This window comes from Oncorhynchus gorbuscha, unplaced genomic scaffold (assembly GCF_021184085.1).
Source record: "Oncorhynchus gorbuscha isolate QuinsamMale2020 ecotype Even-year unplaced genomic scaffold, OgorEven_v1.0 Un_scaffold_1938, whole genome shotgun sequence".
NCBI lineage: Eukaryota > Metazoa > Chordata > Actinopteri > Salmoniformes > Salmonidae > Oncorhynchus > Oncorhynchus gorbuscha.
The window spans coordinates 37,501-64,101 of NW_025746583.1; the positions used below are offsets into that span (position 1 = coordinate 37,501).

Here is a 26,601-nt window from a genome sequence, read left to right on the forward strand (position 1 = left end):
ATCCCAAAGGTGTTTGGTGGGGTTAGAGGTCAGGGCTCTGTGCAGTTGTTTGGGTTCGTTCCTTCCATCCTTGTCAATCATTGCCTCATTGGTGAAATTAGCATTATGATAATATCTTTAATTAAATCAGTCAAAAACCTTTTTTAATTCAATTGCAGACAGAAGTTGACAATCAGGAAAATGTCAAGCATTTTTCCCAGAAAGTTCTGCATCAAGGAAAAGGTCTCAAGTGGTTTTGTTAAACCCTCAGTCTAGCCCTGGTAATGTTAAACCCTCAGTCTAGCCCTGGTAATGTTAAATCCTCAGTCTAGCCCTGGTAATGTTAAACCCTCAGCCTAGCCCTGGTAATGTTAAACCCTCAGTCTAGCCCTGGTAATGTTAAACCCTCAGTCCAGCCCTGGTAATGTTAAACCCTCAGTCTAGCCCTGGTAATGTTAAACCCTCAGTCTAGCCCTGGTAATGTTAAACCCTCAGTCTAGCCCTGGTAATGTTAAACCCTCAGTCTAGCCCTGGTAATGTTAAACCTCAGCCTAGCCCTGGTAATGTTAAACCCTCAGTCTAGCCCTGGTAATGTTAAACCCTCAGTCTAGCCCTGGTAATGTTAAACCCTCAGTCTAGCCCTGGTAATGTTAAACCCTCAGTCTAGCCCTGGTAATGTTAAACCCTCAGTCTAGCCCTGGTAATGTTAAACCCTCAGTCTAGCCCTGGTAATGTTAAACCCTCAGTCTAGCCCTGGTAATGTTAAACCCCTCAGTCTAGCCCTGGTAATGTTAAACCCCTCAGTCTAGCCCTGGTAATGTTAAACCCTCAGTCTAGCCCTGGTAATGTTAAACCCTCAGTCTAGCCCTGGTCATGTTAAACCCTCAGTCTAGCCCTGGTTATGTTACTACCTACATCATTACCTTTTGACTCCCGAGACCAGAACCATGCATACAAAGCTATATAAACAAGGCCTTTAGTGTGTTATCTAAAAGCTTAGCAGTAAATGTCCACGTTGATTTATAGTGGAATGTCTGAGTGGTCTTATCTCCTACACTCCCCTGCAGAGGTCTGTCTCAGTCACACATTTCTCAGAGAGAGAGCGAGAGATGCACACACTGCAGCAGTAGGACTGGGAGTCTGGGCTGAGTAACAGTAGGACTGGGAGTCTGGGCTGAGTGACAGGACTGGGAGTCTGGGCTGAGTCACAGTAGGACTGGGAGTCTGGGCTGAGTAACAGTAGGACTGGGAGTCTGGGCTGAGTAACAGTAGGACTGGGAGTCTGGGCTGAGTAACAGTAGGACTGGGAGTCTGGGCTGAGTAACAGTAGGACTGGGAGTCTGGGCTGAGTGACAGTAGGACTGGGAGTCTGGGCTGAGTAACAGGACTGGGAGTCTGGGCTGAGTGACAGTAGGACTGGGAGTCTGGGCTGAGTCACAGCAGGACTGGGAGTCTGGGCTGAGTGACAGTACGAGAGAGAGAGATTAAAACCTCATGTTTATTGTTAATCTGAAGTCTAGGACCCTATAAAGAGGGAGGGGTCTTATAACCCCTCCCCTTCTATTAATACAACATAAGCATAATCAATTATTCAGCTAACATTTGTACAGCCCCAATCATGACCCCTAGGAGACCTTCTAACACAGACCTGTCAAGTTCTTCCACACTGATATTGACAAACCATTTCTGTATGGACCTCGCTTTGTGCACTGGGGGCATTGTCATGCTGAAACAGGAGAGGGCCTTCCCCAAACTTTTGCCATAAAGTTGGAAGCACAGAATCTTCTAGAATGTCATTGTATGCTGTAGCGTTAAGATTCTCCTTCACTGGAACTAAGGGGCCCGAACTTAGAAAAACAGCCCCAGACCATTATTCCTCCTCCACCAAACTTTACAGTTGGCCCTATGCATTGGGACAGGTAGCGTTCTCCTGGCATCCTATGGCGGTGACACGTTGAAAGTCACTGAGCTCTTCAGTAAGGCCATTCTACTGTCATTGTTTGTCTATGGAGAATGCATGGCGGTGTGGTCGATTTTATACACCTATCAGCAACGGGTGTGGCTGAAAAGGCCGAATACACTATAAGGCAGAAGAGAGAGAGAACAAGCCTGGGGCTGGAGACTGGTCTGCTCACTATAAGGCAGGAGAGAGAGAACAAGCCTGGGGCTGGAGACTGGTCTCCTCACTATAAGGCAGGAGAGAGAGAACAAGCCTGGGGCTGGAGGCAGCTGGAGACTGGTCTGCTCACTATAAGGCAGAAGAGAGAGAACAAGCCTGGGGCTGGAGACTGGTCTGCTCACTATAAGGCAGAAGAGAGAGAACAAGCCTGGGGCTGGAGGCAGCTGGAGACTGGTCTGCTCACTATAAGGCAGGAGAGAGAGAGAACAAGCCTGGGGCTGAAGGCAGCTGGAGACTGGTCTGCTCACTATAAGGCAGAAGAGAGAGAACAAGCCTGGGGCTGGAGGCAGCTGGAGACTGGTCTGCTCACTATAAGGCAGAAGAGAGAGAACAAGCCTGGGGCTGGAGACTGGTCTGCTCACTATAAGGCAGAAGAGAGAGAACAAGCCTGGGGCTGGAGGCAGCTGGAGACTGGTCTGCTCACTATAAGGCAGAAGAGAGAGAACAAGCCTGGGGCTGAAGGCAGCTGGAGACTGGTCTGCTCACTATAAGGCAGGAGAGAGAGAGAACAAGCCTGGGGCTGGAGACAGCTGGAGACTGGTCTGCTCACTATAAGGCAGAAGAGAGAGAACAAGCCTGGGGCTGGAGACTGGTCTGCTCACTATAAGGCAGAAGAGAGAGAACAAGCCTGGGGCTGGAGGCAGCTGGAGACTGGTCTGCTCACTATAAGGCAGAAGAGAGAGAACAAGCCTGGGGCTGAAGGCAGCTGGAGACTGGTCTCCTCACTATAAGGCAGAAGAGAGAGAACAAGCCTGGGGCTGGAGACTGGTCTGCTCACTATAAGGCAGAAGAGAGAGAACAAGCCTGGGGCTGGAGGCAGCTGGAGACTGGTCTGCTCACTATAATGCAGAAGAGAGAGAACAAGCCTGGGGCTGAAGGCAGCTGGAGACTGGTCTGCTCACTATAAGGCAGAAGAGAGAGAACAAGCCTGGGGCTGGAGACTGGTCTCCTCACTATAAGGCAGAAGAGAGAGAACAAGCCTGTGGCTGGAGACAGCTGGAGACTGGTCTCCTCACTATAAGGCAGGAGAGAGAGAACAAGCCTGGGGCTGGAGACAGCTGGAGACTGGTCTCCTCACTATAAGGCAGAAGAGAGAGAACAAGCCTGGGGCTGGAGACAGCTGGAGACTGGTCTCCTCACTATAAGGCAGGAGAGAGAGAACAAGCCTGTGGCTGGAGACAGCTGGAGACTGGTCTCCTCACTATAAGGCAGAAGAGAGAGAACAAGCCTGGGGCTGAAGGCAGCTGGAGACTGGTCTGCTCACTATAAGGCAGAAGAGAGAGAACAAGCCTGGGGCTGGAGACTGGTCTCCTCACTATAAGGCAGGAGAGAGAGAACAAGCCTGGGGCTGGAGACAGCTGGAGACTGGTCTCCTCACTATAAGGCAGGAGAGAGAGAACAAGCCTGGGGCTGGAGACTGGTCTCCTCACTATAAGGCAGAAGAGAGAGAACAAGCCTGGGGCTGGAGACTGGTCTCCTCACTATAAGGCAGGAGAGAGAGAACAAGCCTGGGGCTGGAGGCAGCTGGAGACTGGTCTGCTCACTATAAGGCAGGAGAGAGAGAGAACAAGCCTGGGGCTGGAGACTGGTCTCCTCACTATAAGGCAGAAGAGAGAGAACCAGCCTGGGGCTGGAGACTGGTCTCCTCACTATAAGGCAGAAGAGAGAGAACAAGCCTGGGGCTGGAGACTGGTCTGCTCACTATAAGGCAGAAGAGAGAGAACAAGCCTGGGGCTGGACGCAGCCAGACAGACAGACTCATCCAGACACACGTGGTCTGTATTTCTAGAATGCGACCAGCGACCGGGAGGCTCAGATCCCTGTAGATCAGGGGTTCCATAAAAATGAATGGTGGAAAAACGATTGGAACCATTTCCCTGTTTGACCGCTAGGTTTTATGGGTATTTTATAGCAGCTCGAAAGGCCACACTAGGTTCATTCAGATCAGCCTTTTCCCCCACGATTTAAGGGCCACTCTGGTTGAATTGGATCTTTTTAGGTTTTAAACATTTTAATTTCCATTTTTAAGGTTAACCACATTACAAAGATACAAAGGCGATGTGTTAAATAAAATGTGTTTTATTTTTTTACATTTTATTTTCAGGATTTTTGGGGAAATTCTTCCGCAACCTCGTTTTCACATCAGGCGTCCCCACACGGGGGTCGCGACCCTTAGTTTGATGACCGCTGCTGGACACTGAGAGACCACCATCCCTCTGAGGCCGAGGTTTAATACACAGAGAAAGACTGGCTCTGAGGCTGAGGTTTAATACACAGAGAAAGACTGGCTCTAAGGCTGAGGTTTAATAGAGAAAGACTGGCTCTGAGGCTGAGGTTTAATAGAGAAAGACTGGCTCTGAGGCTGAGGTTTAATAGAGAAAGACTGGCTCTAAGGCTGAGGTTTAATAGAGAAAGACTGGCTCTGAGGCTGAGGTTTAATAGAGAAAGACTGGCTCTGAGGCTAAAGTTTAATACACAGAGAAAGACTGGCTCTAAGGCTGAGGTTTAATAGAGAAAGACTGGCTCTGAGGCTGAGGTTTAATACACAGAGAAAGACTGGCTCTGAGGCTGAGGTTTAATAGAGAAAGACTGGCTCTGAGGCTGAGGTTTAATAGAGAAAGACTGGCTCTGAGGCTGAGGTTTAATAGAGAAAGACTGGCTCTGAGGCTGAGGTTTAATAGAGAAAGACTGGCTCTGAGGCTGAGGTTTAATAGAGAAAGACTGGCTCTGAGGCTGAGGTTTAATAGAGAAAGACTGGCTCTGAGGCTGAGGTTTAATACACAGAGAGAGACTGGCTCTGAGGCTGAGAAAGACTGGCTCTGAGGCTGGGGTTTAATAGAGAAAGACTGGCTCTGAGGCTGAGAAAGACTGGCTCTGAGGCTGAGGTTTAATAGAGAAAGACTGGCTCTGAGGCTGAGGTTTAATAGAGAAAGACTGGCTCTGAGGCTGAGGTTTAATAGAGAAAGACTGGCTCTGAGGCTGAGGTTTAATAGAGAAAGACTGGCTGGACAAAATGCTGATTCTTAATGGGTTAAAAAGGCTGAACAATGATCATCAAATACAAACTGATGAATGATTGGAACCAGATTATAAAACATCATAATAAAACTTCACATAAAAACATGAATGTCAGATTATAAAACATGTCTGTAACACCAAACGGGTGGAAAAGCTGAACATTTATAAAAAACAAATCCCAAAACGTGATCATTTATCAAGTCCATAACAAAGCAACACACTGTGTCTTTCATGTCACCAGGAACTAATAGGTGGTCACATGACAGGAAGTTGGTGAACAAGTTAATTGAGGAGAACAGGCTTGTGGGTAATGACTGGAGCTGAATCAGTGGAACGGTATTAAATATATCAAACACATTCTGATTGGTCCCAGAAACAGGAAGTTGGTGAACAGGTTAATTGAGGTGAACAGGCTTGTGGGTAATGACTGGAGCTGAATCAGTGGAACGGTATTAAATATATCAAACACATTCTAACTGTTCTGATTGGTCCCAGAAACAGGAAGTTAGTGAACAGGCTTGTGGGTAATGACAGGAGCGGAATCGGTGGAACAGTATTAAATACATCACACATGGTTTCCATGGTTTCAGGGTGTTTGATGTCATTTCCATTTGCTTCGTTTCCGGACATTTCTACGAGCCGTCCTCCCGTCAGCAGCCTCCTGTGATTCACATGTCCTCACTGTCGAAGGACTCGGAGCATTGGAGAAAGATCTCCTCACGGTCCCTCATAGCAGACAGACACACGTCCTATAGGGAGAGAGAACCTGTTACCTGGAGGACAGACAGACAGACAGACAGGTCCTATACGGAGAGAGAACCTGTTACCTGGAGGACAGACAGACAGGTCCTATAGGGAGAGAGAACCTGTTACCTGGAGGACAGACAGACAGGTCCTATAGGGAGAGAGAACCTGTTACCTGGAGGACAGACAGACAGGTCCTATAGGGAGAGAGAACCTGTTACCTGGAGGACAGACAGACAGACAGACAGACAGACAGACAGGTCCTATACGGAGAGAGAACCTGTTACCTGGAGGACCGACAGACAGACAGACAGGTCCTATACGGAGAGAGAATCTGTTACCTGGAGGACAGACAGACAGGTCCTATACAGAGAGAGAACCTGTTACCTGGAGGACAGACAGACAGACAGGTCCTATACAGAGAGAGAACCTGTTACCTGGAGGACAGACAGACAGGTCCTATACAGAGAGAGAACCTGTTACCTGGAGGACAGACAGACAGACAGGTCCTATAGGGAGAGGGAGAACCTATTACCTGGAGGACAGACAGACAGGTCCTATACAGAGAGAGAACCTGTTACCTGGAGGACAGACAGACAGGTCCTATACGGAGAGAGAACCTGTTACCTGGAGGACAGACAGACAGACAGACAGGTCCTATAGGGAGAGGGAGAACCTGTTACCTGGAGGACAGACAGACAGTTCTGGTTCCTACCATACCTGGTTATGTTCTGGTTATGTTCTGGTTCCTACCATACCTGGTTATGTTCTGGTTCCTACCATACCTGGTTATGTTCTGGTTCCTACCATACCTGGTTATGTTCTGGTTATGTTCTGGTTCCTACCATACCTGGTTATGTTATGGTTCCTACCATACCTGGTTATGTTCTGGTTCCTACCATACCTGGTTATGTTCTGGTTCCTACCATACCTGGTTATGTTCTGGTTATGTTCTGGTTTCTACCATACCTGGTTATGTTCTGGTTCCTACCATACCTGGTTATGTTCTGGTTCCTACCATACCTGGTTATGTTCTGGTTCCTACCATACCTGGTTATGTTCTGGTTTCTACCATACCTGGTTATGTTCTGGTTCCTACCATACCTGGTTATGTTCTGGTTCCTACCATACCTGGTTATGTTCTGGTTATGTTCTGGTTCCTACCATACCTGGTTATGTTCTGGTTTCTACCATACCTGGTTATGTTCTGGTTCCTACCATACCTGGTTATGTTCTGGTTCCTACCATACCTGGTTATGTTCTGGTTCCTACCATACCTGGTTATGTTCTGGTTCCTACCATACCTGGTTATGTTCTGGTTCCTACCATACCTGGTTATGTTCTGGTTCCTACCATACCTGGTTATGTTCTGGTTCCTACCATACCTGGTTATGTTCTGGGTTCTCCACCATCTGAGTCTTGACGAAACACATGATGTCCTTATAGATCTCCCGGAGCTTGTCAAAGTCCCCACACTGAGGAGAGGCCAGGACAGGACTGGAGACAGAGAGAGACAAGTGGCTGGTAATGAGTCAACACCAGTCCTCCAGTCCATCAGAGGACAGAGGACAGAGGAGCAGACAGGACTGGAGACAGAGAGAGACAAGTGGCTGGTAATGAGTCAACACCAGTCCTCCAGTCCATCAGAGGACAGAGGAGCAGACAGGACTGGAGACAGAGAGAGACAAGTGGTTGGTAATGAGTCAACACCAGTCCTCCAGAGGACAGAGGACAGAGGAGCTGAGTAGAGAAGGTGATTATTAAGAGAGAGAGCATTGGGACAATCTCAAAGAACATACTCCTTGAGTCCTTTCTCTTCGACTTCTTATTAAATCCCATTGGATGAGAAAGCCAGGAGGTCCCTCCCCTCTGACCTTCTCCTCCAATGGGAAGATGGAGGCAGAGGGACTTCATGTGAACCACGTTCCCTGCCAGTATATCGGTTTCTGTGAACAGGGAGTGTGTGTATGTCTGTGTGTGTTATCCAGGCCACGTCGGGGCCCAGTCCTTTGTTGAGGGAGACCTCATTAAAAGTGAATTCTTAATGAGAGCTGCTCTATAGCCACCACCTTAACCCTCTCTCTCTCTCTCTCTCTCTCTCTCTCTCTCTCTCTCTCTCTCTCTCTCTCTCTCTCTCTCTCTCTCTCGCTCTCGCTCTCGCTCTCTCTCTCTCTTCTACCCTGTCTCTGTCTGTCTCTCTCTCTCTCTCCTCTACCCTGTCGTTCTCTCTCCTCTACCCTGTCGTTCTCTCTCCTCTACCCTGTCGTTCTCTCTCCTCTACCCTGTCTCTCTCTTCTCTACCTTGTCCCTTTCTTTCTCTCTCCCTCCTCTCCCTAGATCCTCTCTGTTCTTGTCTCTATCTCTTCTCTCTTTCCTCATCCCTCCCGCTCTCCTCTGCCTTACCACAAACATGTTCTGAGACCTGCCCTGTTCTGAGACCTGCCCTGTTCTGAGACCTGCCCTGTTCTGAGACCTGCCCTGTTCTGAGACCTGCTCTGTTCCGTTCTGAGACCTGCTCTGTTCTGAGACCTGCCTTGTTCTGAGACCTGCCCTGTTCTGAGACCTGCCCTGTTCTGAGACCTGCCCTGGTCTGAGACCAGCCCTGGTCTGAGACCTGCCCTGGTCTGAGACCAGCCCTGGTCTGAGACCTGCCCTGGTCTGAGACCTGCCCTGGTCTGAGACCTGCCCTGGTCTGAGACCTGCCCTGGTCTGAGACCTGCCCTGTTCCGTTCTGAGACCGGTTCCGTTCTGAGACCTGCCCTGTTCTGAGACCTGCCCTGATCTGAGACCTGCCCTGATCTGAGACCTGCCCTGGTCTGAGACCTGCCCTGGTCTGAGACCTGCCCTGGTCTGAGACCTGCCCTGATCTGAGACCTGCCCTGTTCTGAGACCTGCCCTGTTCCGTTCTGAGACCGGTTCCGTTCTGAGACCTGCCCTGTTCTGAGACCTGCCTTGTTCTGAGACCTGCCCTGTTCTGAGACCTGCCCTGTTCCGTTCTGAGACCGGTTCCGTTCTGCGACCGGTTCCGTTCTGCGACCGGTTCCGTTCTGCGACCTGTTCCGTTCTGAGACCTGCTCCGTTCTGAAACCTGCTCTGTTCTGAGACCTGCCTTGTTCTGAGACCTGCCCTGTTCTGAGACCTGCCCTGGTCTGAGACCTGCCCTGGTCTGAGACCTGCCCTGGTCTGAGACCTGCCCTGGTCTGAGACCTGCCCTGGTCTGAGACCTGCCCTGGTCTGAGACCTGCCCTGTTCCGTTCTGAGACTGGTTCCGTTCTGAGACCTGCCCTGTTCTGAGACCTGCCCTGTTCTGAGACCTGCCCTGATCTGAGACCTGCCCTGATCTGAGACCTGCCCTGTTCTGAGACCTGCCCTGTTCTGAGACCTGCCTTGTTCTGAGACCTGCCCTGTTCTGAGACCTGCCCTGTTCTGAGACCTGCCCTGTTCCGTTCTGAGACCGGTTCCGTTCTGCGACCGGTTCCGTTCTGCGACCTGTTCAGTTCTGAGACCTGCTCTGTTCTGAAACCTGCTCTGTTCTGAGACCTGCCTTGTTCTGAGACCTGCCCTGGTCTGAGACCTGCCCTGGTCTGAGACCTGCCCTGGTCTGAGACCTGCCCTGGTCTGAGACCTGCCCTGGTCTGAGACCTGCCCTGGTCTGAGACCTGCCCTGGTCTGAGACCTGCCCTGTTCCGTTCTGAGACCGGTTCCGTTCTGAGACCTGCCCTGTTCTGAGACCTGCCCTGTTCCGTTCTGAGACCGGTTCCGTTCTGCGACCGGTTCCGTTCTGCGACCGGTTCCGTTCTGCGACCTGTTCAGTTCTGAGACCTGCTCTGTTCTGAGACCTGCTCTGTTCTGAAACCTGCTCTGTTCTGAGACCTGCCTTGTTCTGAGACCTGCCCTGGTCTGAGACCTGCCCTGGTCTGAGACCTGCCCTGGTCTGAGACCTGCCCTGGTCTGAGACCTGCCCTGGTCTGAGACCTGCCCTGTTCTGAGACCTGCCCTGTTCTGAGACCTGCCCGGTTCCGTTCTGAGACCTGCCCTGTTCTGAGACCTGCCCTGTTCTGAGACCTGCCCTGATCTGAGACCTGCCCTGATCTGAGACCTGCCCTGTTCTGAGACCTGCCCTGTTCTGAGACCTGCCCTGTTCTGAGACCTGCCCTGTTCTGAGACCTGCCCTGTTCTGAGACCTGCCCTGTTCCGTTCTGAGACCGGTTCCGTTCTGAGACCGGTTCCGTTCTGCGACCTGCTCTGTTCTAAGACCTGTTCCGTTCTGAGACCTGTTCCGTTCCGAGACCTGCTCTGAGACCTGCCCTGTTCTGAGACCTGCCCTGCTCTGAGACCTGCTCTGTTCTGAGACCTGCCCTGTTCTGAGACCTGCCCTGTTCTGAGACCTGCCCTGATCTGAGACCTGCCCTGTTCCGTTCTGAGACCGGTTCCGTTCCGAGACCTGCCCTGTTCTGAGACCTGTTCCGTTCCGAGACCTGCCCTGTTCTGAGACCTGCCCTGATCTGAGACCTGCCCTGTTCCGTTCTGAGACCTGCCCTGGTCTGAGACCTGCCCTGGTCTGAGACCTGCTCTGTTCTGAGACCTGCTTTGTTCTGAGACCTGCCCTGTTCTGAGACCTGCCCTGTTCTGAGACCTGCCCTGGTCTGAGACCTGCCCTGTTCTGAGACCTGCCCTGTTCTGAGACCTGCCCTGGTCTGAGACCTGCCCTGGTCTGAGACCTGCCCTGGTCTGAGACCTGCCCTGTTCTGAGACCTGCCCTGTTCTGAGACCTGCCCTGTTCTGAGACCTGGTCTGTTCTGAAACCCGCTCTGTTCAGCCACCTGAATATATTAACTGTTAAAGCTGTGAAGCCATAAGAGGAGAACAGAGGTAGGACCCAATTAAATATAGACTGTCTAAGCTGGTCACCAGGGGAGGGGGAGAGAGGAGAGAGATAGCTCACAGCTCTGTTGCATGCTGGGTATGTATATATTCAATGGTAGGCTTCGAGGGGACTCCTATGGTAGGTACACCTATAGCTCATCTCTTGGCAGTAGTACTGTTGACTACTTTATCACTGACCTCAACCCAGAGTCTCTCAGAGCGTTCAGTCAGCCCACTGACCTCAACCCAGAGTCTCTCAGAGCCTTCACAGTCAGCCCACTGACCTCAACCCAGTCTCTCAGAGCCTTCACAGTCAGCCCACTGACCTCAACCCAGAGTCTCTCAGAGCCTTCACAGTCAGCCCACTGACCTCAACCCAGTCTCTCAGAGCCTTCACAGTCAGCCCACTGACCTCAACCCAGAGTCTCTCAGAGCCTTCACAGTCAGCCCACTGACCTCAACCCAGAGTCTCTCAGAGCCTTCACAGTCAGCCCACTGACCTCAACCCAGAGTCTCTCAGAGCCTTCACAGTCAGCCCACTGACCTCAACCCAGAGTCTCTCAGAGCCTTCACAGTCAGCCCACTGACCTCAACCCAGAGTCTCTCAGAGCCTTCACAGTCAGCCCACTGACCTCAACCCAGAGTCTCTCAGAGCCTTCACAGTCAGCCCACTGACCTCAACCCAGAGTCTCTCAGAGCCTTCACAGTCAGCCCACTGACCTCAACCCAGAGTCTCTCAGAGCCTTCACAGTCAGCCCACTGACCTCAACCCAGAGTCTCTCAGAGCCTTCACAGTCAGCCCACTGACCTCAACCCAGAGTCTCTCAGAGCCTTCACAGTCAGCCCACTGACCTCAACCCAGAGTCTCTCAGAGCCTTCACAGTCAGCCCACTGACCTCAACCCAGAGTCTCTCAGAGCCTTCACAGTCAGCCCACTGACCTCAACCCAGAGTCTCTCAGAGCCTTCACAGTCAGCCCACTGACCTCAACCCAGAGTCTCTCAGAGCCTTCACAGTCAGCCCACTGACCTCAACCCAGAGTCTCTCAGAGCCTTATGTCGTTCCACTTCATGATTGTGTCCCACTTGTTGTTGATTCTTCACAAAAAATACAGTTTTATATCTTTATGTTTGAAGCCTGAAATGTGGCAAAAGGTCGCAAAGTTCAAGGGGGCCGAATACTTTCGCAAGGCACTGTATATACACATTTTTGTAAATATTTGAGTATATCTTTTCATGTGACAACACTGAAGAAATGACACTTTGCTACAATGTAAAGTAGTGAGTGTACAGCTTGTATAACAGTGTACATTTTCTGTCCCCTCAAAATAACTCAACACAGCCATTAATGTCTAAACCGCTGGCAACAAAAGTGAGTACACCCCTAAGTGAAAATGTCCAAATTGGGCCCAATTAGCCTTTTTCCCTCCCCGGTGTCATGTGACTCGTTAGTGTCACAAGGTCTCAGGTGTGAATGGGGAGCAGGTGTGTTAAATGTGGTGTCATCGCTCTCACACTCCCTCAAACTGACTGGTCACTGGAAGTTCAACATGGCACCTCAAATCACTTTTGTGATATATATATATATATTTTTTTATTCTACCTCTTGGGGATGTCATTTCGGAAACATAATGTAAACTTTCACTGCTATGTGGATGACACACAGCTGTACATTTCGGTGTTCCTCAAGGTTCTGTTTTAGGACCACTATTGTTTTCACTATATATTTTACCTCTTGGGGATGTTATTCGAAAACATAATGTAAACTTTCACTGCTATGCGGATGACACACAGCTGTACATTTCAATGAAACATGGTGAAGCCCCAAAATTGCCCTCGCTAGAAGCATGTGTTTCAGACATAAGGAAGTGGATGGCTGCAAACTTTCTACTTTTAAACTCGGACAAAACAGAGATGCTTGTTCTCGGTCCCAAGAAACAAAGAGATCTTCTGTTGAATCTGACAATTAATCTTAATGGTTGTACAGTCGTCTCAAATAAAACTGTGAAGGACCTCGGCGTTACTCTGGACCCTGATCTCTCTTTTGACGAACATATCAAGACTGTTTCAAGGACAGCTTTTTTTCCATCCACATCTTGGCCATGTTCTGTTATAATCTCCACCCGGCACAGCCAGAAGAGGACTGGCCACCCCACATAGCCTGGTTCCTCTCTAGGTTTCTTCCTAGATTTTGGCCTTTCTAGGGAGTTTTTCCTAGCCACCGTGCTTCTACACCTGCATTGCTTGCTGTTTGAGGTTTTAGGCTGGGTTTCTGTACAGCACTTTGAGATATCAGCTGATGTACGAAGGGCTATATAAATACATTTGATTGATATTTAAATGACTCTGAAGGACACCATTCCAGGTGATTCCAGATGACATCGTACTGTATTGACAGCTGTGTAGTTAAGTCAGCGTAGTGTAATATGTGAATCTACCTGTGGTCTGAAGTAGAGTCCATCTCTTTCTTCACCACATCATAGGCATCCTGAAGCAGGTCCTGACAACAAACAAACAAACAACATTCTGGTTGTAACAACATGGCTGAAACAAGAGGAAACTACAAGGTGTAGATCTGTGGGGTCTATGTCCCATTTCTCCAGGGGTATGACTGTCTGTCTTCCATCACTATGGGGTCTCTGTCCCATTTCTCCAGGGGTATGACTGTCTGTCTTCCATCACTACGGGGTCTCTGTCCCATTTCTCCAGGGGTATGACTGTCTTCCATCACTATGGGGTCTCTGTCCCATTTCTCCAGGGTATGACTGTCTTCCATCACTATGGGGTCTCTGTCCCATTTCTCCAGGGGTATGACTGTCTTCCATCACTATGGGGTCTCTGTCCCATTTCTCCAGGGGTATGACTGTCTTCCATCACTATGGGGTCTCTGTCCCATTTCTCCAGGGGTATGACTGTCCATCACTATGGGGTCTCTGTCCCATTTCTCCAGGGGTATGACTGTCTTCCATCACTATGGGGTCTCTGTCCCATTTCTCCAGGGGTTTGACTGTCTTTCTTCCATCACTATGGGGTCTCTGTCCCATTCCTCCAGGGGTATGACTGTCTGTCTGTCTTCCATCACTATGGGGTCTCTGTCCCATTTCTCCAGGGGTATGACTGTCTGTCTTCCATCACTATGGGGTCTCTGTCCCATTTCTCCAGGGGTATGACTGTCTTCCATCACTATGGGGTCTCTGGCCCATTTCTCCAGGGGTATGACTGACTGTCTGTCTTCCATCACTATGGGGTCTCTGTCCCATTTCTAGAGGGGTATGACTGTCTGTCTGTCTTCCATCACTATGGGGTCTCTGTCCCATTTCTCCAGGGGTATGACTGTGGGTAGTATGTCAGTACAATAGAGTGACGAGGGGTGTCTTCTAGACGGGGAGCCAAAGCACCACAGCCGTCACAATCCTGGCTCTTAAAAACAGCTAAGCCTATTGTCTATTGTCTTTTACCCCTGAAGACTAAAACAGGGTGCTAGCCACTACTAATCCATCTCTCCCTCCCTTCCTCCCCCTGTCAGATGGATTAGTAGCGGCATCTTGTCCTGGGAGAAGCCTACTGGGAGAGAGGGATGAAACGAAGGAGAGAGAGAGAGCCACAGGGATGGAGAGACAGACGGAGAGTGGTGGGGGGGGTAAAGACACAGAGAGATACAGCCAGAAAATCATCACTTGTCCAACAATGAAGGGAGAAAGAAAGAGAGAGAGAAATGGAGAGCGAGAAAAATATGAGCCACCCGGTGTTATGAGATAAAGCCCCTTCTCTCCAGACACTCTGAACACTACCTGGAGAAACAGAGCAGATCACTGTCTGGAGAAACAGAGCAGCTCACTGTCTGGAGAAACAGAGCAGCTCACTGTCTGGAGAAACAGAGCAGCTCACTGTCTGGAGAAACAGAGCAGCTCACTGTCTGGAGAAACAGAGCAGCTCACTGTCTGGAGAAACAGAGCAGCTCACTGTCTGGAGAAACAGAGCAGCTCACTGTCTGGAGAAACAGAGCAGCTCTGCTCACTGTCTAGAGAAACAGAGCAGCTCACTGTCTGGAGAAACAGAGCAGCTCACTGTCTGGAGAAACAGAGCAGCTCACTGTCTGGAGAAACAGAGCAGCTCACTGTCTGGAGAAACAGAGCAGCACACTGTCTGGAAAAACAGAGCAGCTCACTGTCTGGAGAAACAGAGCAGCTCACTGTCTGGAGAAACAGAGCAGCTCACTGTCTGGAGAAACAGAGCAGCTCACTGTCTGGAGAAACAGAGCAGCTCACTGTCGGGAGAATAAGAGCAGCTCACTGTCTGGAGAAACAGAGCAGCTCACTGTCTGTAGAAACAGAGCAGCTCACTGTCTAGAGAAACAGAGCAGCTCTGCTCACTGTCTAGAGAAACAGAGCAGCTCTGCTCACTGTCTAGAGAAACAGAGCAGCTCACTGTCTAGAGAAACAGAGCAGCTCACTGTCTAGAGAAACAGAGCAGCTCTGCTCACTGTCTAGAGAAACAGAGCAGCTCTGCTCACTGTCTAGAGAAACAGAGCAGCTCTGCTCACTGTCTAGAGAAACAGAGCAGCTCTGCTCACTGTCTAGAGAAACAGAGCAGCTCTGCTCACTGTCTAGATAAACAGAGCAGCTCACTGTCTAGAGAAACAGAGCAGCTCACTGTCTAGAGAAACAGAGCAGCTCTGCTCACTGTCTAGAGAAACAGAGCAGCTCTGCTCACTGTCTAGAGAAACAGAGCAGCTCATTGTCTAGAGAAACAGAGCAGCTCACTGTCTAGAGAAACAGAGCAGCTCACTGTCTGGAGAAACAGAGCAGCTCACTGTCTGGAGAAACAGAGCAGCTCACTGTCTGTAGAAACAGAGCAGCTCACTGTCTGTAGAAACAGAGCAGCTCACTGTCTGTAGAAACAGAGCAGCTCACTGTCTGGAGAAACAGAGCAGCTCACTGTCTGTAGAAACAGAGCAGCTCACTGTCTAGAGAAACAGAGCAGCTCACTGTCTAGAGAAACAGAGCAGCTCACTGTCTAGAGAAACAGAGCAGCTCACTGTCTAGAGAAACAGACCAGCTCACTGTCTGTAGAAACAGAGCAGCTCACTGTCGAGAGAAACAGAGCAGCTCACTGTCTAGAGAAACAGAGCAGCTCAGCTCACTGTCTGTAGAAACAGAGCAGCTCACTGTCTGGAGAAACAGAGCAGCTCACTGTCTGGAGAAACAGAGCAGCTCACTGTCTGTAGAAACAGAGCAGCTCACTGTCTAGAGAAACAGAGCAGCTCACTGTCTAGAGAAACAGAGCAGCTCACTGTCTAGAGAAACAGAGCAGCTCACTGTCTAGAGAAACAGAGCAGCTCACTGTCTAGAGAAACAGAGCAGCTCACTGTCGAGAGAAACAGAGCAGCTCACTGTCGAGAGAAACAGAGCAGCTCACTGTCTAGAGAAACAGAGCAGCTCAGCTCACTGTCGAGAGAAACAGAGCAGCTCACTGTCTGTAGAAACAGAGCAGCTCACTGTCTGGAGAAACAGAGCAGCTCTGCTCACTGTCTAGAGAAACAGAGCAGCTCACTGTCTAGAGAAACAGAGCAGCTCACTGTCTAGAGAAACAGAGCAGCTCACTGTCTAGAGAAACAGAGCAGCTCACTGTCTAGAGAAACAGAGCAGCTCACTGTCTAGAGAAACAGAGCAGCTCACTGTCTGGAGAAACAGAGCAGCTCACTGTCTGGAGAAACAGAGCAGCTCACTGTCTGGAGAAACAGAGCAGCTCACTGTCTGGAGAAACAGAGCAGCTCACTGTCAAGAGAAACAGAGCAGCTCACTGTCGAGAGAAACAGAGCAGCTCACTGTCTGGAGAAACAGAGCAGCTCACTGTCTAGAGAAACAGAGCAGCTCACTGTCTAGAGAAACAGACCAGCTCACTGTCTAGAGAAACAGAGCAGCTCACTGTCTGGAGAAACAGAGCAGCTCACTGTCTGGAGAAACAGAGCAGCTCACTGTCTGGAGAAACAGAGCAGCTCACTGTCTAGAGAAACAGAGCAGCTCACTGTCGGGAGAAACAGAGCAGCTCAGAGGAGGCTGTGAGACAGTGTGACCCCTGACCTCTCCATAGGCTGTGAGACGGTGTGACGCCTGACCTCTCCATAGGAAGGAGACGAGGCTGTGTGACGGTGTGACCCCTGACCTCTCCATAGGAAGGAGACGAGGCTGTGAGACGGTGTGACCCCTGACCTCTCCATAGGAAGGAGACGAGGCTGTGAGACCGTGTGTCCTAACCTCTCCATAGGAAGGAGACGAGGCTGTGAGACAGTGTGACCCCTGACCTCTCCATAGGAAGGAGACGAGGCTGTGAGACGGTGTGACCCCTGACCTCTCCATAGGAAGGAGACGAGGCTGTGAGACGGTGTGACCCCTGACCTCTCCATAGGAAGGAGACGAGGCTGTGAGACGGTGTGACCCCTGACCTCTCCATAGGAAGGAGACGAGGCTGTGAGACGGTGTGACCCCTGACCTCTCCATAGGAAGGAGACGAGGCTGTGAGACGGTGTGACCCCTGACCTCTCCATAGGCTGAGACTGTGTGACCCCTGACCTCTCCATAGGAAGGAGACGAGGCTGTGTGACGTTGTGACCCCTGACCTCTCCATAGGAAGGAGACGAGGCTGTGAGACCGTGTGTCCTAACCTCTCCATAGGAAGGAGACGAGGCTGTGAGACGGTGTGACCCCTGACCTCTCCATAGGAAGGAGACGAGGCTGTGAGACGGTGTGACCCCTGACCTCTCCATAGAAAGGAGACGAGGCTGTGAGACGGTGTGACCCCTGACCTCTCCATAGGAAGGAGACGAGGCTGTGAGACGGTGTGACCCCTGACCTCTCCATAGGAAGGAGACGAGGCTGTGAGACGGTGTGACCCCTGACCTCTCCATAGGAAGGAGACGAGGCTGTGAGACGGTGTGACCCCTGACCTCTCCATAGGCTGTGAGACTGTGTGACCCCTGACCTCTCCATAGGAAGGAGACGAGGCTGTGAGACGTTGTGACCCCTGACCTCTCCATAGGAAGGAGACGAGGCTGTGAGACGGTGTGACCCCTGACCTCTCCATAGGAAGGAGACGAGGCTGTGAGACGGTGTGACCCCTGACCTCTCCATAGGAAGGAGACGAGGCTGTGGGACGGTGTGACCCCTAACCTCTCCATAGGCTGTGAGACGGTGTGACCCCTGACCCAGGGGTTCTTTAACTTTTTCAGCCTGGGACCCAAATTAGAAATTCTGTGTTTTCCTGGGACCCAAGCTCACGGAAATATGCAACTATATGTAAATATTGGTACATTTCATTACCCTCATTCCTAAAAACAAATGCAATATAGACTAAAACAAATAATAATGCCATAAAATATTCATTTAAATATCTAATCATGTTTAATTCTGCCCTACCAAGCTAAAAGGCAGTAACTTCTCATAGCGTGAAACTGAGGAAAATGGGCTTTAATTTACCTTTGGTTTCATATTATCTCTATCTATTCATAGTATCTCTATCTATTCATAGTATCTCTATCTATTCATAGTATCTCTATCTATTCATAGTATCTCTATCTATTCATATCTATTCATAGTATCTCTATCTATTCATATCTATTCATAGTATCTCTATCTATTCATAGTATCTCTATCTATTCATAGTATCTCTATCTATTCTATTCATAGTATCTATTCATATCTATTCATAGTATCTCTATCTATTCTATTCATAGTATTCATCTATCTCATATCTATTCATAGTATCTCTATCTATTCATAGTATCTCTATCTATTCATAGTATCTCTATCTATCTCTATCTATTCATAGTATCTCTATCTATTCATAGTATCTCTATTCATAGTATCTCTATCTATTCATAGTATCTCTATCTATTCATAGTATCTCTATCTATTCATATCTATTCTAGTATCTCTATCTATCTCTATCTATTCATAGTATCTCTATCTATTCATAGTATCTCTATCTATTCATAGTATCTCTATCTATCTATTATTCATAGTATCTCTATCTATTCATAGTATCTCTATCTATTCATAGTATCTCTATCTCATAGTATCTCTATCTATTCATAGTATCTCTATCTATTCATATCTATTCATAGTATCTCTATCTATTCATAGTATCTCTATCTATTCATAGTATCTCTATCTATTCATAGTATCTCTATCTATTCATAGTATCTCTATCTATTCATAGTATCTCTATCTATTCATATCTATTCATAGTATCTCTATCTATTCATAGTATCTCTATCTATTCATATCTATTCATAGTATCTCTATCTATTCATATCTATTCATAGTATCTCTATCTATTCATAGTATCTCTATCTATTCATAGTATCTCTATCTATTCATAGTATCTCTATCTATTCATAGTATCTCTATCTATTCATATCTATTCATAGTATCTCTATCTATTCATAGTATCTCTATCTATTCATAGTATCTCTATCTATTCATAGTATCTCTATCTATTCATAGTATCTCTATCTATTCATAGTATCTCTATCTATTCATAGTATCTCTATCTATTCATAGTATCTCTATCTATTCATATCTATTCATAGTATCTCTATCTATTCATAGTATCTCTATCTATTCATAGTATCTCTATCTATTCATATCTATTCATAGTATCTCTATCTATTCATAGTATCTCTATCTATTCATAGTATCTCTATCTATTCATAGTATCTCTATCTATTCATAGTATCTCTATCTATTCATAGTATCTCTATCTATTCATAGTATCTCTATCTATTCATAGTATCTCTATCTATTCATATCTATTCATAGTATCTCTATCTATTCATAGTATCTCTATCTATTCATAGTATCTCTATCTATTCATAGTATCTCTATCTATTCATAGTATCTCTATCTATTCATATCTATTCATAGTATCTCTATCTATTCATATCTATTCTATCTATCTCATATCTATTCATAGTATCTCTATCTATTCATATCTATTCATATTATCTCTATCTATTCTATCTATTCATAGTATCTCTATCTTCATATCTATAGTATCTCTATCTATTCATAGTATCTCTATCTATTCATAGTATCTCTATCTATTCATAGTATCTCTATCTATTCATAGTATCTCTATCTATTCATATCTATCTCATAGTATCTCTATCTATTCATATATCTCTATCTATTATCTCTATCTATTCATAGTATCTCTATCTATTCATATCTATTCATAGTATCTCTATCTATTCATATCTATTCATAGTATCTCTATCTATTCATATCTATTCATAGTATCTCTATCTATTCATAGTATCTCTATCTATTCATATCTATTCATAGTATCTCTATCTATTCATATCTATTCATAGTATCTCTATCTATTCATAGTATCTCTATCTATTCATAGTATCTCTATCTACTCATAGTATCTCTATCTATTCATATCTATTCATAGTATCTCTATCTATTCATATCTATTCATAGTATCTCTATCTATTCATAGTATCTCTATCTATTCATAGTATCTCTATCTACTCATAGTATCTCTATCTATTCATATCTATTCATAGTATCTCTATCTATTCATATCTATTCATAGTATCTCTATCTATTCATATCTATTCATAGTATCTCTATCTATTCATAGTATCTCTATCTATTCATATCTATTCATAGTATCTCTATCTATTCATATATCTATATCATATCTCTCTATTCTATCTCATATCTATTCATAGTATCTCTATCTATTCATATCTATTCATAGTATCTCTATCTATTCATAGTATCTCTATCTATTCATATCTATTCATAGTATCTCTATCTATTCATATCTATTCATAGTATCTCTATCTATTCATATCTATTCATAGTATCTCTATCTATTCATATCTATTCATAGTATCTCTATCTATTCATATCTATTCATAGTATCTCTATCTATTCATAGTATCTCTATCTATTCATATCTATTCATAGTATCTCTATCTATTCATAGTATCTCTATCTATTCATAGTATCTCTATCTATTCATAGTATCTCTATCTATTCATAGTATCTCTATCTATTCATAGTATCTCTATCTATTCATAGTATCTCTATCTATTCATAGTATCTCTATCTATTCATATCTATTCATAGTATCTCTATCTATTCATAGTATCTCTATCTATTCATATCTATTCATAGTATCTCTATCTATTCATATCTATTCATAGTATCTCTATCTATTCATATCTATTCATAGTATCTCTATCTATTCATATCTATTCATAGTATCTCTATCTATTCATAGTATCTCTATCTATTCATATCTATTCATAGTATCTCTATTCATAGTATCTCTATCTATTCATAGTATCTCTATCTATTCATAGTATCTCTATCTATTCATAGTATCTCTATCTATTCATAGTATCTCTATCATATTCTATCTATTCATCTATCTATTCATAGTATCTCTATCTATTCATATCTAGTCATAGTATCTCTATCTATTCATATCTAATCATAGTATCTCTATCTATTCATAGTATCTCTATCTATTCATAGTATCTCTATCTATTCATAGTATCTCTATCTATTCATATCTATTCATAGTATCTCTATCTATTCATAGTATCTCTATCTATTCATATCTATTCATAGTATCTCTATCTATTCATATCTATTCATAGTATCTCTATCTATTCATATCTATCTATTCATATCTATATCTCTATCTATTCATAGTATCTCTATCTATTCATATCTATTCATAGTATCTCTATCTATTCATATCTATTCATAGTATCTCTATCTATTCATATCTATTCATAGTATCTCTATCTATTCATAGTATCTCTATCTATTCATATCTATTCATCGTATCTCTATTCATAGTATCTCTATCTATTCATAGTATCTCTATCATAGTATCTCTATCTATTCATATCTATTCATAGTATCTCTATCTATTCATATCTATTCATAGTATCTCTATCTATTCATATCTATTCATAGTATCTCTATCTATTCATATCTAATCATAGTATCTCTATCTATTCATATCTATTCATAGTATTCTATTTATTCATATCTATTCATAGTATCTCTATCTATTCATCTATCTATTCATATCTATCATAGTATCTCTATCTATTCATATCTAATCATAGTATCTCTATCTATTCATATCTATTCATAGTATCTCTATCTATTCATAGTATCTCTATCTATTCATAGTATCTCTATCTATTCATAGTATCTCTATCTATTCATATCTATTCATAGTATCTCTATCTATTCATATCTAATCATAGTATCTCTATCTATTCATATCTAATCATATTCTATCTCTATCTATTCATATTCATATCTCTATCTATTCATAGTATCTCTATCTATTCATATCTAATTCATAGTATCTCTATCTATTCATATCTATTCATAGTATCTCTATCTATTCATAGTATCTCTATCTATTCATAGTATCTCTATCTATTCATATCTAATCATATCTATCTCTATCTATTCATAGTATCTCTATCTATTCATATCTATTCATAGTATCTCTATCTATTCATAGTATCTCTATCTATTCATATCTATTCATAGTATCTCTATCTATTCATAGTATCTCTATCTATTCATATCTATTCATAGTATCTCTATCTATTCATAGTATCTCTATCCATTCATAGTATCTCTATCTATTCATAGTATCTCTATCTATTCATAGTATCTCTATCTATTCATAGTATCTCTATCTATTCATATCTATTCATAGTATCTCTATCTATTCATAGTATCTCTATCTATTCATATCTATTCATAGTATCTCTATCTATTCATATCTATTCATAGTATCTCTATCTATTCATAGTATCTCTATCCATTCATAGTATCTCTATCTATTCATAGTATCTCTATCTATTCATAGTATCTCTATCTATTCATAGTATCTCTATCTATTCATATCTATTCATAGTATCTCTATCTATTCATAGTATCTCTATCTATTCATAGTATCTCTATCCATTCATAGTATCTCTATCTATTCATAGTATCTCTATCCATTCATAGTATCTCTATCTATTCATAGTATCTCTATCCATTCATAGTATCTCTATCTATTCATATCTATTCATAGTATCTCTATCTATTCATAGTATCTCTATCCATTCATAGTATCTCTATCTATTCATATCTATTCATAGTATCTCTATCCATTCATAGTATCTCTATCTATTCATAGTATCTCTATCTATTCATAGTATCTCTATCTATTCATAGTATCTCTATCTATTCATAGTATCTCTATCTATTCATAGTATCTCTATCTATTCATAGTATCTCTATCTATTCATATCTATTCATAGTATCTCTATCTATTCATAGTATCTCTATCTATTCATAGTATCTCTATCTATTCATAGTATCTCTATCTATTCATAGTATCTCTATCTATTCATATCTATTCATAGTATCTCTATCTATTCATAGTATCTCTATCTATTCATATCTATTCATAGTATCTCTATCTATTCATATCTATTCATAGTATCTCTATCTATTCATAGTATCTCTATCTATTCATAGTATCTCTATCTTCTATCTATTCATAGTATCTCTATCTATTCATAGTATCTCTATCTATTCATATCTATTCATAGTATCTCTATCTATTCATATCTATTCATAGTATCTCTATCTATTCATAGTATCTCTATCTATTCATAGTATCTCTATCTATTCATATCTATTCATAGTATCTCTATCTATTCATATCTATTCATAGTATCTCTATCTATTCATATCTATTCATAGTATCTCTATCTATTCATAGTATCTCTATCTATTCATATCTATTCATAGTATCTCTATCTATTCATATCTATTCATAGTATCTCTATCTATTCATAGTATCTCTATCTATTCATAGTATCTCTATCTATTCATAGTATCTCTATCTATTCATATCTATTCATAGTATCTCTATCTATTCATATCTATTCATAGTATCTCTATCTATTCATAGTATCTCTATCTATTCATAGTATCTCTATCTATAGTATCTCTATAGTATCTCTATCTATTCATATCTATTCATAGTATCTCTATCTATTCATATCTATTCATAGTATCTCTATCTATTCATATCTATTCATAGTATCTCTATCTATTCATAGTATCTCTATCTATTCATATCTATTCATAGTATCTCTATCTATTCATATCTATTCATAGTATTCTATCTATTCATATCTATTCATAGTATCTCTATCTATTCATATCTATTCATAGTATCTCTATCTATTCATATCTATTCATAGTATCTCTATCTATTCATAGTATCTCTATCTATTCATATCTATTCATAGTATCTCTATCTATTCATATCTATTCATAGTATCTCTATCTATTCATATCTATTCATAGTATCTCTATCTATTCATATCTATTCATAGTATCTCTATCTATTCATATCTATTCATAGTATCTCTATCTATTCATAGTATCTCTATCTATTCATATCTATTCATAGTATCTCTATCTATTCATATATCTATCTCTATCTATTCATCTATTCATATCTATTCATAGTATCTCTATCTATTCATAGTATCTCTATCTATTCATAGTATCTCTATTCTATTATCTATTCATAGTATCTCTATCTATTCATATCTATTCATAGTATCTCTATCTATTCATATCTATTCTATTCATAGTATCTCTATCTATTCATATCTATTCATAGTATCTCTATCTATTCATATCTATTCATAGTATCTCTATCTATTCATAGTATCTCTATCTATTCATATCTCTATCTATTCATAGTATCTCATAGTATCTCTATCTCATAGTATCTCTATCTATTCATAGTATCTCTATCTATTCATAGTATCTCTATCTATTCATAGTATCTCTATCTATTCATAGTATCTCTATCTATTCATAGTATTCTATCTATTCATATCTATTCATATCTATTCATAGTATCTCTATCTATTCATAGTATCTCTATCTATTCATAGTATCTCTATTCATAGTATCTCATATCTATTCATAGTATCTCTATCTATTCATAGTATCTCTATCTATTCATATCTATTCATAGTATCTCTATCTATTCATATCTATTCATAGTATCTCTATCTATTCATATCTATTCATAGTATCTCTATCTATTCATATCTATTCATAGTATCTCTATCTATTCATATCTATTCATAGTATCTCTATTCATAGTATCTCTATCTATTCATAGTATCTCTATCTATTCATATCTATTCATAGTATCTCTATTCATAGTATCTCTATCTATTCATAGTATCTCTATCTATTCATAGTATCTCTATCTATTCATAGTATCTCTATCTATTCATAGTATCTCTATCTATTCATAGTATCTCTATCTATTCATATCTATTCATAGTATCTCTATCTATTCATATCTATTCATAGTATCTCTATCTATTCATATCTAGTCATAGTATCTCTATCTATTCATATCTAATCATAGTATCTCTATCTATTCATAGTATCTCTATCTATTCATAGTATCTCTATCTATTCATAGTATCTCTATCTATTCATATCTATTCATAGTATCTCTATCTATTCATAGTATCTCTATCTATATCTCTATCTATTCATAGTATCTCTATCTATTCATATATCTATTCATATATCTATCTCTATCTATTCATAGTATCTCTATCTATTCATATCTATTCATAGTATCTCTATTCATAGTATCTCTATCTATTCATATCTATTCATAGTATCTCTATCTATTCATATCTATTCATAGTATCTCTATCTATTCATATCTATTCATAGTATCTCTATCTATTCATAGTATCTCTATCTATTCATATCTATTCATAGTATCTCTATTCATAGTATCTCTATCTATTCATATATAATCATAGTATCTCTATCTATTCATATCTATTCATAGTATCTCTATCTATTCATATCTATTCATAGTATCTCTATCTATTCATATCTAATCATAGTATCTCTATCTATTCATATCTAATCATAGTATCTCTATCTATTCATATCTATTCATAGTATCTCTATTTATTCATATCTAATCATAGTATCTCTATCTATTCATATCTAATCATAGTATCTCTATCTATTCATATCTAATCATAGTATCTCTATCTATTCATATCTATTCATAGTATCTCTATCTATTCATAGTATCTCTATCTATTCATAGTATCTCTATCTATTCATAGTATCTCTATCTAATCATAGTATCTCTATCTATTCATAGTATCTCTATCTATTCATATCTATTCATAGTATCTCTATCTATTCATATCTAATCATAGTATCTCTATCTATTCATATCTAATCATAGTATCTCTATCTATTCATAGTATCTCTATCTATTCATAGTATCTCTATCTATTCATATCTAATCATAGTATCTCTATCTATTCTTATCTATTCATAGTATCTCTATCTATTCATAGTATCTCTATCTATTCATAGTATATCTATCTATTCATATCTAATCATAGTATCTCTATCTATTCATAGTATCTCTATCTATTCATATCTATTCATAGTATCTCTATCTATTCATAGTATCTCTATCTATTCATATCTCTTCATAGTATCTCTATCTATTCATAGTATCTCTATCTATTCATATCTATTCATAGTATCTCTATCTATTCATATCTAGTCATCTCTATCTATTCATAGTATCTCTATCTATTCATAGTATCTCTATCTATTCATAGTATCTCTATCTATTCATAGTATCTCTATCTATTCATATCTATTCATAGTATCTCTATCTA

The 26,601-nt window shown here is 42.5% G+C and overlaps 1 pseudogene; it reads right to left on the reverse strand.

Moving 5' to 3' along the window:
• Positions 1–5,126: 5,126 nt before the first annotated feature.
• The window catches only part of LOC124024588, a 54,232-nt pseudogene continuing 32,757 nt past the window's right edge, over positions 5,127–26,601 (reverse strand).